Source organism: Phalangium opilio, unplaced genomic scaffold, assembly GCF_054372755.1.
Source record: "Phalangium opilio isolate 3A_F unplaced genomic scaffold, DU_Popi_V2 ptg000046l_1, whole genome shotgun sequence".
Taxonomy (NCBI): Eukaryota; Metazoa; Arthropoda; class Arachnida; order Opiliones; family Phalangiidae; genus Phalangium; species Phalangium opilio.
The window spans coordinates 1,958,817-1,972,765 of NW_028324169.1; the positions used below are offsets into that span (position 1 = coordinate 1,958,817).

The 13,949-nt window shown below is 43.1% G+C and overlaps 11 non-coding genes across 11 annotated transcripts; all 11 read right to left on the reverse strand.

The window, feature by feature from the left end:
* Positions 1-3,326: 3,326 nt before the first annotated feature.
* On the reverse strand, positions 3,327-3,399 carry TRNAF-AAA (transfer RNA phenylalanine (anticodon AAA)). Its single transcript has one exon. It is a non-coding gene; the product is annotated as a tRNA-Phe (tRNA).
* Positions 3,400-3,878: 479 nt separating this feature from the next.
* Positions 3,879-3,951, reverse strand: TRNAF-AAA (transfer RNA phenylalanine (anticodon AAA)). Its single transcript has one exon. It is a non-coding gene; the product is annotated as a tRNA-Phe (tRNA).
* Positions 3,952-4,430: 479 nt separating this feature from the next.
* Positions 4,431-4,503, reverse strand: TRNAI-AAU (transfer RNA isoleucine (anticodon AAU)). The gene has a single exon. It is a non-coding gene; the product is annotated as a tRNA-Ile (tRNA).
* A 340-nt stretch (positions 4,504-4,843) lies between these two features.
* TRNAV-AAC (transfer RNA valine (anticodon AAC)) lies at positions 4,844-4,916 on the reverse strand. Its single transcript has one exon. It is a non-coding gene; the product is annotated as a tRNA-Val (tRNA).
* Positions 4,917-6,222: 1,306 nt separating this feature from the next.
* Positions 6,223-6,295, reverse strand: TRNAF-AAA (transfer RNA phenylalanine (anticodon AAA)). The gene has a single exon. It is a non-coding gene; the product is annotated as a tRNA-Phe (tRNA).
* Positions 6,296-6,774: 479 nt separating this feature from the next.
* TRNAI-AAU (transfer RNA isoleucine (anticodon AAU)) lies at positions 6,775-6,847 on the reverse strand. The gene has a single exon. It is a non-coding gene; the product is annotated as a tRNA-Ile (tRNA).
* Positions 6,848-7,600: 753 nt separating this feature from the next.
* TRNAF-AAA (transfer RNA phenylalanine (anticodon AAA)) lies at positions 7,601-7,673 on the reverse strand. Its single transcript has one exon. It is a non-coding gene; the product is annotated as a tRNA-Phe (tRNA).
* Positions 7,674-8,152: 479 nt separating this feature from the next.
* On the reverse strand, positions 8,153-8,225 carry TRNAI-AAU (transfer RNA isoleucine (anticodon AAU)). Its single transcript has one exon. It is a non-coding gene; the product is annotated as a tRNA-Ile (tRNA).
* Positions 8,226-9,117: 892 nt separating this feature from the next.
* On the reverse strand, positions 9,118-9,190 carry TRNAV-AAC (transfer RNA valine (anticodon AAC)). Its single transcript has one exon. It is a non-coding gene; the product is annotated as a tRNA-Val (tRNA).
* A 2,132-nt stretch (positions 9,191-11,322) lies between these two features.
* TRNAV-AAC (transfer RNA valine (anticodon AAC)) lies at positions 11,323-11,395 on the reverse strand. Its single transcript has one exon. It is a non-coding gene; the product is annotated as a tRNA-Val (tRNA).
* Positions 11,396-11,598: 203 nt separating this feature from the next.
* Positions 11,599-11,671, reverse strand: TRNAV-AAC (transfer RNA valine (anticodon AAC)). The gene has a single exon. It is a non-coding gene; the product is annotated as a tRNA-Val (tRNA).
* Positions 11,672-13,949: the final 2,278 nt, after the last annotated feature.

Sequence of the window (13,949 nt, forward strand, 5' to 3'; positions counted from 1 at the left end):
ATCACAATGGTCAAAACATGCATCTATCAGGGCTCGAACCTGGGACCTTCCGCGTGTTAGGCGGACGTGATAACCACTACACCATAGATACGTGTTAATTTAAGTTTTCGATGAGATCTAGCTTATTACTATGTCTAATCACGATGGTCATAACATGCATCTATCAGGGCTCGAACCTGACACCTTCCGCGTGTTGGGCGGACGTGATAACCACTACACCATAGATACTTGGCTATTGTGAGTTTTCGAAGAGATCTACCTTATTATTATGTCTAATCACGATGGTTAAAACATGTATATATCAGGGCTCGAACCTGACACCTTCCGCGTGTTGGGCGGACGTGATAACCACTACACCATAGATACTTGGTTATTGTGAGTTTTCGAAGAGATCTACCCTATTATTATGTCTAATCACGATGGTCAAAACATGTCCCTTCCAGCGCTCAAACCTGGGACCTTCCGCGTGTTAGGCAGACGTGATAACCACTACTCCAGAGATACGTGTTAATATAAGGTTTTCGAAGAGATCCAGCTTATTACTATGTCTAATCACGATGGTCCAAACACATATCTATCAGGGCTCGAACCTGACACCTTTCGCGTGTTAGGCGGACGTGATAACCACTACACCATATATACTTGGCTATTGGGAGTTTTCGAAGAGATCTACCTTATTATTATGTCTAATCACGATGGTCAAAACATATCCCTACCAGCGCTCAAACCTGGGACCTTCAGCGTGTTAGGCAGACGTGATAACCACTACACCATAGATACGTGTTAATATAAAGTTTTCTAAGAGATCCAGCTTATAACCATGTCTAATCACAATGGTCAAAACATGCATCTATCAGGGCTCGAACCTGGGACCTTCCGCGTGTTAGGCGGACGTGATAACCACTACACCATAGATACGTGTCAATTTAAGTTTTCGAAGAGATCCAGCTTATAACTATGTCTAATCACGATGGTCATAACATGCATCTATCAGGGCTCGAACCTGACACCTTCCGCGTGTTGGGCGGACGTGATAACCACTACACCATAGATACTTGGCTATTGTGAGTTTTCGAAGAGATCTACCTTATTATTATGTCTAATCACGATGGTTAAAACATGTATCTATCAGGGCTCGAACCTGACACCTTCCGCGTGTTGGGCGGACGTGATAACCACTACACCATAGATACTTGGTTATTGTGAGTTTTCGAAGAGATCTACCCTATTATTATGTCTAATCACTATGGTCAAAACATGTCCCTTCCAGCGCTCAAACCTGGGACCTTCCGCGTGTTAGGCAGACGTGATAACCACTACTCCAGAGATACGTGTTAATATAAGGTTTTCGAAGAGATCCAGCTTATTACTATGTCTAATCACGATGGTCAAAACATATCCCTACCAGCGCTCAAACCTGGGACCTTCAGCGTGTTAGGCAGACGTGATAACCACTACACCATAGATACGTGTTAATATAAGGTTTTCGAAGAGATCCAGCTTATTACTATGTCTAATCACGATGGTCCAAACATGTATCTATCAGGGCTCGAACCTGACACCTTTCGCGTGTTAGGCGGACGTGATAACCACTACACCATATATACTTGGCTATTGGGAGTTTTCGAAGAGATCTACCTTATTATTATGTCTAATCACGATGGTCAAAACATATCCCTACCAGCGCTCAAACCTGGGACCTTCAGCGTGTTAGGCAGACGTGATAACCACTAGACCATAGATACGTGTTAATATAAAGTTTTCTAAGAGATCCAGCTTATAACCATGTCTAATCACAATGGTCAAAACATGCATCTGTCAGGGCTCGAACCTGGGACCTTCCGCGTGTTGGGCGGACGTGATAACCACTACACCGTAGAAATTTGGTTATTGTGAGTTTTCGAAGAGATCTACCCTATTATTATGTCTAATCACGATGGTCAAAACATGTCCCTTCCAGCGCTCAAACCTGGGACCTTCAGCGTGTTAGGCAGACGTGATAACCACTACACCATAGATACGTGTTAATATAAAGTTTTCTAAGAGATCCAGCTTATAACCATGTCTAATCACAATGGTCAAAACATGCATCTATCAGGGCTCGAACCTGGGACCTTCCGCGTGTTAGGCGGACGTGATAACCACTACACCATCGATACGTGTTAATTTAAGTTTTCGAAGAGATCTAGCTTATTACTATGTCTAATCACGATGGTCATAACATGCATCTATCAGGGCTCGAACCTGACACCTTCCGCGTGTTGGGCGGACGTGATAACCACTACACCATACATACTTGGCTATTGTGAGTTTTCGAAGAGATCTACCTTATTATTATGTCTAATCACGATGGTTAAAACATGTATATATCAGGGCTCGAACCTGACACCTTCCGCGTGTTGGGCGGACGTGATAACCACTACACCATAGCTACTTGGTTATTGCGAGTTTTCGAAGAGATCTACCCTATTATTATGTCTAATCACGATGGTCAAAACATGTCCCTTCCAGCGCTCAAACCTGGGACCTTCCGCGTGTTAGGCAGACGTGATAACCACTACTCCAGAGATACGTGTTAATATAAGGTTTTCGAAGAGATCCAGCTTATTTCTATGTCTAATCACGATGGTCCAAACATATATCTATCAGGGCTCGAACCTGATACCTTTCGCGTGTTAGGCGGACGTGATAACCACTACACCATATATACTTGGCTATTGGGAGTTTTCGAAGAGATCTACCTTATTATTATGTCTAATCACGATGGTCAAAACATATCCCTACCAGCGCTCAAACCTGGGACCTTCAGCGTGTTAGGCAGACGTGATAACCACTACACCATAGATACGTGTTAATATAAAGTTTTCTAAGAGATCCAGCTTATAACCATGTCTAATCACAATGGTCAAAACATGCATCTATCACGGCTCGAACCTGGGACCTTCCGCGTGTTAGGCGGACGTGATAACCACTACACCATAGATACGTGTCAATTTAAGTTTTCGAAGAGATCTAGCTTATTACTATGTCTAATCACGATGGTTAAAACATGTATCTATCAGGGCTCGAACCTGACACCTTCCGCGTGTTGGGCGGACGCGATAACCACTACACCATAGATACGTGTTAATATAAGGTTTTCGAAGAGATCCAGCTTATTACTATGTCTAATCACGATGGTCAAAACATATCCCTACCAGCGCTCAAACCTGGGACCTTCAGCGTGTTAGGCAGACGTGATAACCACTACACCATAGATACGTGTTAATATAAAGTTTTCTAAGAGATCCAGCTTATAACCATGTCTAATCACAATGGTCAAAACATGCACCTATCAGGGCTCGAACCTGGGACCTTCCGCGTTTTGGGCGGACGTGATAACCACTACACCATAGATACTTGGCTATTGTGAGTTTTCGAAGAGATCTACCTTATTATTATGTCTAATCACGATGGTTAAAACATGTATCTATCAGGGCTCGAACCTGACACCTTCCGCGTGTTGGGCGGACGTGATAACCACTACACCATAGATACTTCGTTATTGTGAGTTTTCGAAGAGATCTACCCTATTATTATGTCTAATCACGATGGTCAAAACATGTCCCTTCCAGCGCTCAAACCTGGGACCTTCCGCGTGTTAGGCAGACGTGATAACCACTACTCCAGAGATACGTGTTAATATAAGGTTTTCGAAGAGATCCAGCTTATTACTATGTCTAATCACGATGGTCAAAACATATCCCTACCAGCGCTCAAACCTGGGACCTTCAGCGTGTTAGGCAGACGTGGTAACCACTACACCATAGATACGTGTTAATATAAAGTTTTCTAAGAGATCCAGCTTATAAACATGTCTAATCACAATGGTCAAAACATGCACCTATCAGGGCTCGAACCTGGGACCTTCCGCGTTTTGGGCGGACGTGATAACCACTACACCATAGATACTTGGCTATTGTGAGTTTTCGAAGAGATCTACCTTATTATTATGTCTAATCACGATGGTTAAAACATGTATCTATCAGGGCTCGAACCTGACACCTTCCGCGTGTTGGGCGGACGTGATAACCACTACACCATAGATACTTGGTTATTGTGAGTTTTCGAAGAGATCTACCCTATTATTATGTCTAATCACGATGGTCAAAACATGTCCCTTCCAGCGCTCAAACCTGGGACCTTCCGCGTGTTAGGCAGACGTGATAACCACTACACCATAGATACTTGGCTATTGTGAGTTTTCGAAGAGATCTACCTTATTATTATGTCTAATCACGATGGTTAAAACAAGTATCTATCAGGGCTCGAACCTGACACCTTCCGCGTGTTAGGCAGACGTGATAACCACAACACCATAGATACGTGTTAATATAAAGTTTTCTAAGAGATCCAGCTTATAACTATGTCTAATCAAGATGGTCAAAACATGTATCTATCAGGGCTCGAACCTGGGACATTCCGCGTATTAGGCGGACGTGCTAACCACTACACCATAGATACGTGTTTATTTAAGTTTTCGAAGAAATCTAGCTTATTACTATGTCTAATCACGATGGTCATAACATGTATCTATCAGGGCTCGAACCTGACACTTTCCTCGTGTTGGGCGGACGTGATAACCACTACACCATAGATACTTGGTTATTGTGAGTTTTCGAAGAGATCTACCCTATTATTATGTCTAATCACGATGGTTAAAACATGTATCTATCAGGGCTCGAACCTGGGACCTTCCACGTGTTAGGCGGACGTGATAACCACTACACCATAGATACGTGTTAATATAAGGTTTTCGAAGAGATCCAGCTTATTACTATGTCTAATCACGATGGTCCAAACATGTATCTACCAGGGCTCGAACCTGGGACCTTCCGCGTGTTAGGCGGACGTGATAACCACTACACCATATATACTTGGCTATTGGGTGTTTTCGAAGAGATCTACCTTATTATTATGTCTAATCACGATGGTCAAAACATATCCCTACCAGCGCTCAAACCTGGGACCTTCAGCGTTTTAGGCAGACGTGATAACCACTACACCATAGATACGTGTTAATATAAAGTTTTCTAAGAGATCCAGCTTATAACTATGTCTTATCACGATGGTCCAAACATGTATCTATCAGGGCTCGAACCTGACACCTTTCGCGTGTTAGGCGGACGTGATAACCACTACACCATTGATACTTGGCTATTGTAAGTTTTCGAAGAGATCTACCTTATAATTATGTCTAATCACGATGGTCAAAACATGTCCCTAACAGCGCTCAAACCTGGGACCTTCCGCGCGTTAGGCAGACGTGATAACCACTACACCATAGATACGTGTTAATGTAAGGTTTTCGAAGAGATCCAGCTTATTACTATGTCTAATCACGATGGTCCAAACATGTATCTATCAGGGCTCGAACCTGACACCTTTCGCGTGTTAGGCGGACGTGATAACCACTACACCATATATACTTGGCTATTGTGAGTTTTCGAAGAGATCTACCTTATTATTATGTCTAATCACGATGGTTAAAACATGTATCTATCAGGGCTCGAACCTGACACCTTTCGCGTGTTAGGCGGACGTGATAACCACTACACCATTGATACTTGGCTATTGTAAGTTTTCGAAGAGATCTACCTTATAATTATGTCTAATCACGATGGTCAAAACATGTCCCTAACAGCGCTCAAACCTGGGACCTTCCGCGCGTTAGGCAGACGTGATAACCACTACTCCAGAGATACGTGTTAATATAAGGTTTTCGAAGAGATCCAGCTTATTACTATATCTAATCACGATGGTCAAAACATATCCCTACCAGCGCTCGAACCTGGGACCTTCCGCGTGTTAGGCGGACGTGATAACCACTACACCATAGATACGTGTTAATTTAAGTTTTCGAAGAGATCTAGCTTATTACTATGTCTAATCACGATGGTCATAACATGCATCTATCAGGGCTCGAACCTGACACCTTCCGCGTGTTGGGCGTACGTGATAACCACTACACCATAGATACTTGGCTATTGTGAGTTTTCGAAGAGATCTACCTTATTATTATGTCTAATCACGATGGTTAAAACTTCTATCTATCAGGGCTCGGACCTGACACCTTCCGCGTGTTGGGCGGACGTGATAACCACTACACCATAGATACGTGTTAATATAAAGTTTTCTAAGAGATCCAGCTTATAACCATGTCTAATCACAATGGTCAAAACATGCACCTATCAGGGCTCGAACCTGGGACCTTCCGCGTTTTGGGCGGACGTGATAACCACTACACCATAGATACTTGGTTATTGTGAGTTTTCGAAGAGATCTACCTTATTATTATGTCTAATCACGATGGTTAAAACTTGTATCTATCAGGGCTCGAACCTGACACCTTCCGCGTGTTGGGCGGACGTGATAACCACTACACCATAGATACTTGGCTATTGTGAGTTTTCGAAGAGATCTACCTTATTATTATGTCTAATCACGATGGTTAAAACAAGTATCTATCAGGGCTCGAACCTGACACCTTCCGCGTGTTAGGCGGACGTGATAACCACTACACCATAGATACTTGGCTATTGTGAGTTTTCGAAGAGATCTACCTTATTATTATGTCTAATCACGATGGTCAAAACATGTCCCTTCCAGCGCTCAAACCTGGGACCTTCCGCGTGTTAGGCAGACGTGATAACCACTACACCATAGATACGTGTTAATATAAAGTTTTCTAAGAGATCCAGCTTATAACTATGTCTAATCACGATGGTCAAAACATGTATCTATCAGGGCTCGAACCTGGGACCTTCCGCGTATTAGGCGGACGTGCTAACCACTACACCATAGATACGTGTTCATTTAAGTTTTCGAAGAGATCTACCTTATTATTATGTCTAATCACGATGGTTAAAACATGTATCTATCAGGGCTCGAACCTGACACCTTTCGCGTGTTAGGCGGACGTGATAACCACTACACCATTGATACTTGGCTATTGTAAGTTTTCGAAGAGATCTACCTTATAATTATGTCTAATCACGATGGTCAAAACATGTCCCTAACAGCGCTCAAACCTGGGACCTTCCGCGCGTTAGGCAGACGTGATAACCACTACTCCAGAGATACGTGTTAATATAAGGTTTTCGAAGAGATCCAGCTTATTACTATATCTAATCACGATGGTCAAAACATATCCCTACCAGCGCTCGAACCTGGGACCTTCCGCGTGTTAGGCGGACGTGATAACCACTACACCATAGATACGTGTTAATTTAAGTTTTCGAAGAGATCTAGCTTATTACTATGTCTAATCACGATGGTCATAACATGCATCTATCAGGGCTCGAACCTGACACCTTCCGCGTGTTGGGCGTACGTGATAACCACTACACCATAGATACTTGGCTATTGTGAGTTTTCGAAGAGATCTACCTTATTATTATGTCTAATCACGATGGTTAAAACTTCTATCTATCAGGGCTCGGACCTGACACCTTCCGCGTGTTGGGCGGACGTGATAACCACTACACCATAGATACGTGTTAATATAAAGTTTTCTAAGAGATCCAGCTTATAACCATGTCTAATCACAATGGTCAAAACATGCACCTATCAGGGCTCGAACCTGGGACCTTCCGCGTTTTGGGCGGACGTGATAACCACTACACCATAGATACTTGGTTATTGTGAGTTTTCGAAGAGATCTACCTTATTATTATGTCTAATCACGATGGTTAAAACTTGTATCTATCAGGGCTCGAACCTGACACCTTCCGCGTGTTGGGCGGACGTGATAACCACTACACCATAGATACTTGGCTATTGTGAGTTTTCGAAGAGATCTACCTTATTATTATGTCTAATCACGATGGTTAAAACAAGTATCTATCAGGGCTCGAACCTGACACCTTCCGCGTGTTAGGCGGACGTGATAACCACTACACCATAGATACTTGGCTATTGTGAGTTTTCGAAGAGATCTACCTTATTATTATGTCTAATCACGATGGTCAAAACATGTCCCTTCCAGCGCTCAAACCTGGGACCTTCCGCGTGTTAGGCAGACGTGATAACCACTACACCATAGATACGTGTTAATATAAAGTTTTCTAAGAGATCCAGCTTATAACTATGTCTAATCACGATGGTCAAAACATGTATCTATCAGGGCTCGAACCTGGGACCTTCCGCGTATTAGGCGGACGTGCTAACCACTACACCATAGATACGTGTTCATTTAAGTTTTCGAAGAGATCTACCTTATTATTATGTCTAATCACGATGGTCAAAACATATCCCTACCAGCGCTCAAACCTTGGACCTTCCGCGCGTTAGGCAGACGTGATAACCACTACACCATAGATACGTGTTAATGTAAGGTTTTCGAAGAGATCCAGCTTATTACTATGTCTAATCACGATGGTCCAAACATGTATCTATCAGGGCTCGAACCTGACACCTTTCGCGTGTTAGGCGGACGTGATAACCACTACACCATATATACTTGGCTATTGTGAGTTTTCGAAGAGATCTACCTTATTATTATGTCTAATCACGATGGTTAAAACATGTATCTATCAGGGCTCGAACCTGACACCTTCCGCGTGTTGGGCGGACGTGATAACCACTACACCATAGATACTTGGTTATTGTGAGTTTTCGAAGAGATCTACCCTATTATTATGTCTAATCACGATGGTCAAAACATGTCCCTTCCAGCGCTCAAACCTGGGACCTTCCGCGTGTTAGGCAGACGTGATAACCACTACACCATAGATACTTGGCTATTGTGAGTTTTCGAAGAGATCTACCTTATTATTATGTCTAATCACGATGGTTAAAACAAGTATCTATCAGGGCTCGAACCTGACACCTTCCGCGTGTTGGGCGGACGTGATAACCACTACACCATAGATACTTGGTTATTGTGGGTTTTCGAAGAGATCTACCCTATTATTATGTCTAATCACGATGGTCAAAACATGTCCCTTCCAGCGCTCAAACCTGGGACCTTCCGCGTGTTAGGCGGACGTGATAACCACTACACCATAGATACGTGTTAATATAAGGTTTTCGAAGAGATCCAGCTTATTACTATGTCTAATCACGATGGTCCAAACATGTATCTACCAGGGCTCGAACCTGGGACCTTCCGCGTGTTAGGCGGACGTGATAACCACTACACCATATATACTTGGCTATTGGGTGTTTTCGAAGAGATCTACCTTATTATTATGTCTAATCACGATGGTCAAAACATATCCCTACCAGCGCTCAAACCTGGGACCTTCAGCGTGTTAGGCAGACGTGATAACCACTACACCATAGATACGTGTTAATATAAAGTTTTCTAAGAGATCCAGCTTATAACTATGTCTAATCACGATGGTCCAAACATGTATCTATCAGGGCTCGAACCTGACACCTTTCGCGTGTTAGGCGGACGTGATAACCACTACACCATTGATACTTGGCTATTGTAAGTTTTCGAAGAGATCTACCTTATAATTATGTCTAATCACGATGGTCAAACATGTCCCTACCAGCGCTCAAACCTGGGACCTTCCGCGCGTTAGGCAGACGTGATAACCACTACACCATAGATACGTGTTAATGTAAGGTTTTCGAAGAGATCCAGCTTATTACTATGTCTAATCACGATGGTCCAAACATGTATCTATCAGGGCTCGAACCTGACACCTTTCGCGTGTTAGGCGGACGTGATAACCACTACACCATATATACTTGGCTATTGTGAGTTTTCGAAGAGATCTACCTTATTATTATGTCTAATCACGATGGTTAAAACATGTATTTATCAGGGCTCGAACCTGACACCTTCCGCGTGTTGGGCGGACGTGATAACCACTACACCATAGATACTTGGTTATTGTGAGTTTTCGAAGAGATCTACCCTATTATTATGTCTAATCACGATGGTCAAAACATGTCCCTTCCAGCGCTCAAACCTGGGACCTTCCGCGTGTTAGGCAGACGTGATAACCACTACTCCAGAGATACGTGTTAATATAAGGTTTTCGAAGAGATCCAGCTTATTACTATGTCTAATCACGATGGTCAAAACATATCCCTACCAGCGCTCAAACCTGGGACCTTCCGCGTGTTAGGCGGACGTGATAACCACTACACCATAGATACGTGTTAATTTAAGTTTTCGAAGAGATCTAGCTTATTACTATGTCTAATCACGATGGTCATAACATGCATCTATCAGGGCTCGAACCTGACACCTTCCGCGTGTTGGGCGGACGTGATAACCACTACACCATAGATACTTGGCTATTGTGAGTTTTCGAAGAGATCTACCTTATTATTATGTCTAATCACGATGGTTAAAACTTGTATCTATCAGGGCTCGAACCTGACACCTTCCGCGTGTTGGGCGGACGTGATAACCACTACACCATAGATACGTGTTAATATAAAGTTTTCTAAGAGATCCAGCTTATAACCATGTCTAATCACAATGGTCAAAACGTGCATCTATCAGGGCTCGAACCTGGGACCTTCCGCGTGTTAGGCGGACGTGATAACCACTACACCATAGATACGTGTTAATTTAATTTTTCGAAGAGATCTAGCTTATTACTATGTCTAATCACGATGGTCATAACATGCATCTATCAGGGCTCGAACCTGGCACCTTCCGCGTGTTGGGCGGACGTGATAACCACTACACCATAGATACTTGGCTATTGTGAGTTTTCGAAGAGATCTACCTTATTATTATGTCTAATCACGATGGTTAAAACATGTATCTATCAGGGCTCGAACCTGACACCTTCCGCGTGTTGGGCGGACGTGATAACCACTACACCATAGATACTTGGTTATTGTGAGTTTTCGAAGAGATCTACCCTATTATTATGTCTAATCACGATGGTCAAAACATGTCCCTTCCAGCGCTCAAACCTGGGACCTTCCGCGTGTTAGGCAGACGTGATAACCACTACACCATAGATACTTGGCTATTGTGAGTTTTCGAAGAGATCTACCTTATTATTATGTCTAATCACGATGGTTAAAACAAGTATCTATCAGGGCTCGAACCTGACACCTTCCGCGTGTTAGGCGGACGTGATAACCACTACACCATAGATACTTGGCTATTGTGAGTTTTCGAAGAGATCTACCTTATTATTATGTCTAATCACGATGGTCAAATCATGTCCCTTCCAGCGCTCAAACCTGGGACCTTCCGCGTGTTAGGCAGACGTGATAACCACTACACCATAGATACGTGTTAATATAAGGTTTTCGAAGAGATCCAGCTTATTACTATGTCTAATCACGATGGTCCAAACATGTATCTACCAGGGCTCGAACCTGGGACCTTCCGCGTGTTAGGCGGACGTGATAACCACTACACCATATATACTTGGCTTTTGGGAGTTTTCGAAGAGATCTACCTTATTATTATGTCTAATCACGATGGTCAAAACATATCCCTATCAGCGCTCAAACCTGGGACCTTCAGCGTGTTAGGCGGACGTGATAACCACTACACCATAGATACGTGTTAATATAAGGTTTTCGAAGAGATCCAGCTTATTACTATGTCTAATCACGATGGTCCAAACATGTATCTACCAGGGCTCGAACCTGGGACCTTCCGCGTGTTAGGCGGACGTGATAACCACTACACCATATATACTTGGCTATTGGGTGTTTTCTAAGAGATCTACCTTATTATTATGTCTAATCACGATGGTCAAAACATATCCCTACCAGCGCTCAAACCTGGGACCTTCAGCGTGTTAGGCAGACGTGATAACCACTACACCATAGATACGTGTTAATATAAAGTTTTCTAAGAGATCCAGCTTATAACTATGTCTAATCACGATGGTCCAAACATGTATCTACCAGGGCTCGAACCTGACACCTTTCGCGTGTTGGGCGGACGTGATAACCACTACACCATTGATACTTGGCTATTGTAAGTTTTCGAAGAGATCTACCTTATAATTATGTCTAATCACGATGGTCAAAACATGTCCCTACCAGCGCTCAAACCTGGGACCTTCCGGGCGTTAGGCAGACGTGATAACCACTACACCATAGATACGTGTTAATGTAAGGTTTTCGAAGAGATCCAGCTTATTACTATGTCTAATCACGATGGTCCAAACATGTATCTATCAGGGCTCGAACCTGACACCTTTCGCGTGTTAGGCGGACGTGATAACCACTACACCATAGATACGTGTTAATTTAAGTTTTCGAAGAGATCTAGCTTATTACTATGTCTAATCACGATGGTCATAACATGCATCTATCAGGGCTCGAACCTGACACCTTCCGCGTGTTGGGCGGACGTGATAACCACTACACCATAGATACTTGGCTATTGTGAGTTTTCGAAGAGATCTACCTTATTATTATGTCTAGTCACGATGGTTAAAACATGTATCTATCAGGGCTCGAACCTGACACCTTCCGCGTGTTGGGCGGACGTGATAACCACTACACCATAGATACTTGGTTATTGTGAGTTTTCGAAGAGATCTACCCTATTATTATGTCTAATCACGATGGTCAAAACATGTCCCTTCCAGCGCTCAAACCTGGGACCTTCCGCGTGTTAGGCAGACGTGATAACCACTACACCATAGATACTTGGCTATTGTGAGTTTTCGAAGAGATCTACCTTATTATTATGTCTAATCATGATGGTTAAAACAAGTATCTATCAGGGCTCGAACCTGACACCTTCCGCGTGTTAGGCGGACGTGATAACCACTACACCATAGATACTTGGCTATTGTGAGTTTTCGAAGAGATCTACCTTATTATTATGTCTAATCTCGATGGTCAAAACATTTCCCTTCCAGCGCTCAAACCTGGGACCTTCCGCGTGTTAGGCAGACGTGATAACCACTACACCATAGATACGTGTTAATATAAGGTTTTCGAAGAGATCCAGTTTATTTCTATGTCTAGTCACGATGGTCCAAACATGTATCTACCAGGGCTCGAACCTGGGACCTTCCGCGAGTTAGGCGGACGTGATAACCACTACACCATATATACTTGGCTATTGGGAGTTTTCGAAGAGATCTACCTTATTATTATGTCTAATCACGATGGTCAAAACATATCTCTACCAGCGCTCAAACCTGGGACCTTCAGCGTGTTAGGCAGACGTGATAACCACTACACCATAGATACGTGTTAATATAAAGTTTTCTAAGAGATCCAGCTTATAACCATGTCTAATCACAATGGTCAAAACATGCATCTATCAGGGCTCGAACCTGGGACCTTCCGCGTGTTGGTCGGACGTGATAAACACTACACCATAGATACGTATTAATTTAAGTTTTCGAAGAGATCTAGCTTATTACTATGTCTAATCACGATGGTCATAACATGCATCTATCAGGGCTCGAACCTGACACCTTCCGCGTGTTGGGCGGACGTGATAACCACTACACCATAGATACTTGGCTATTGTGAGTTTTCGAAGAGATCTACCTTATTATTATGTCTAATCACGATGGTTAAAACATGTATCTATCAGGGCTCAAACCTGGGACCTTCCGCGTGTTAGGCGGACGTGATAACCACTACACCATAGATACTTGGCTATTGTGAGTTTTCGAAGAGATCTACCTTATTATTATGTCTAATCACGATGGTTAAAACAAGTATCTATCAGGGCTCGAACCTGACACCTTCCGCGTGTTAGGCGGACGTGATAACCACTACACCATAGATACTTGGCTATTGTGAGTTTTCGAAGAGATCTACCTTATTATTATGTCTAATCTCGATGGCCAAAAAAATGTCCCTTCCAGCGCTCAAACCTGGGACCTTCCGCGTGTTAGGCAGACGTGATAACCACTACACCATAGATACGTGTTAATGTAAGGTTTTCGAAGAGATCCAGCTTATTACTATGTCTAATCACGATGGTCCAAACATGTATC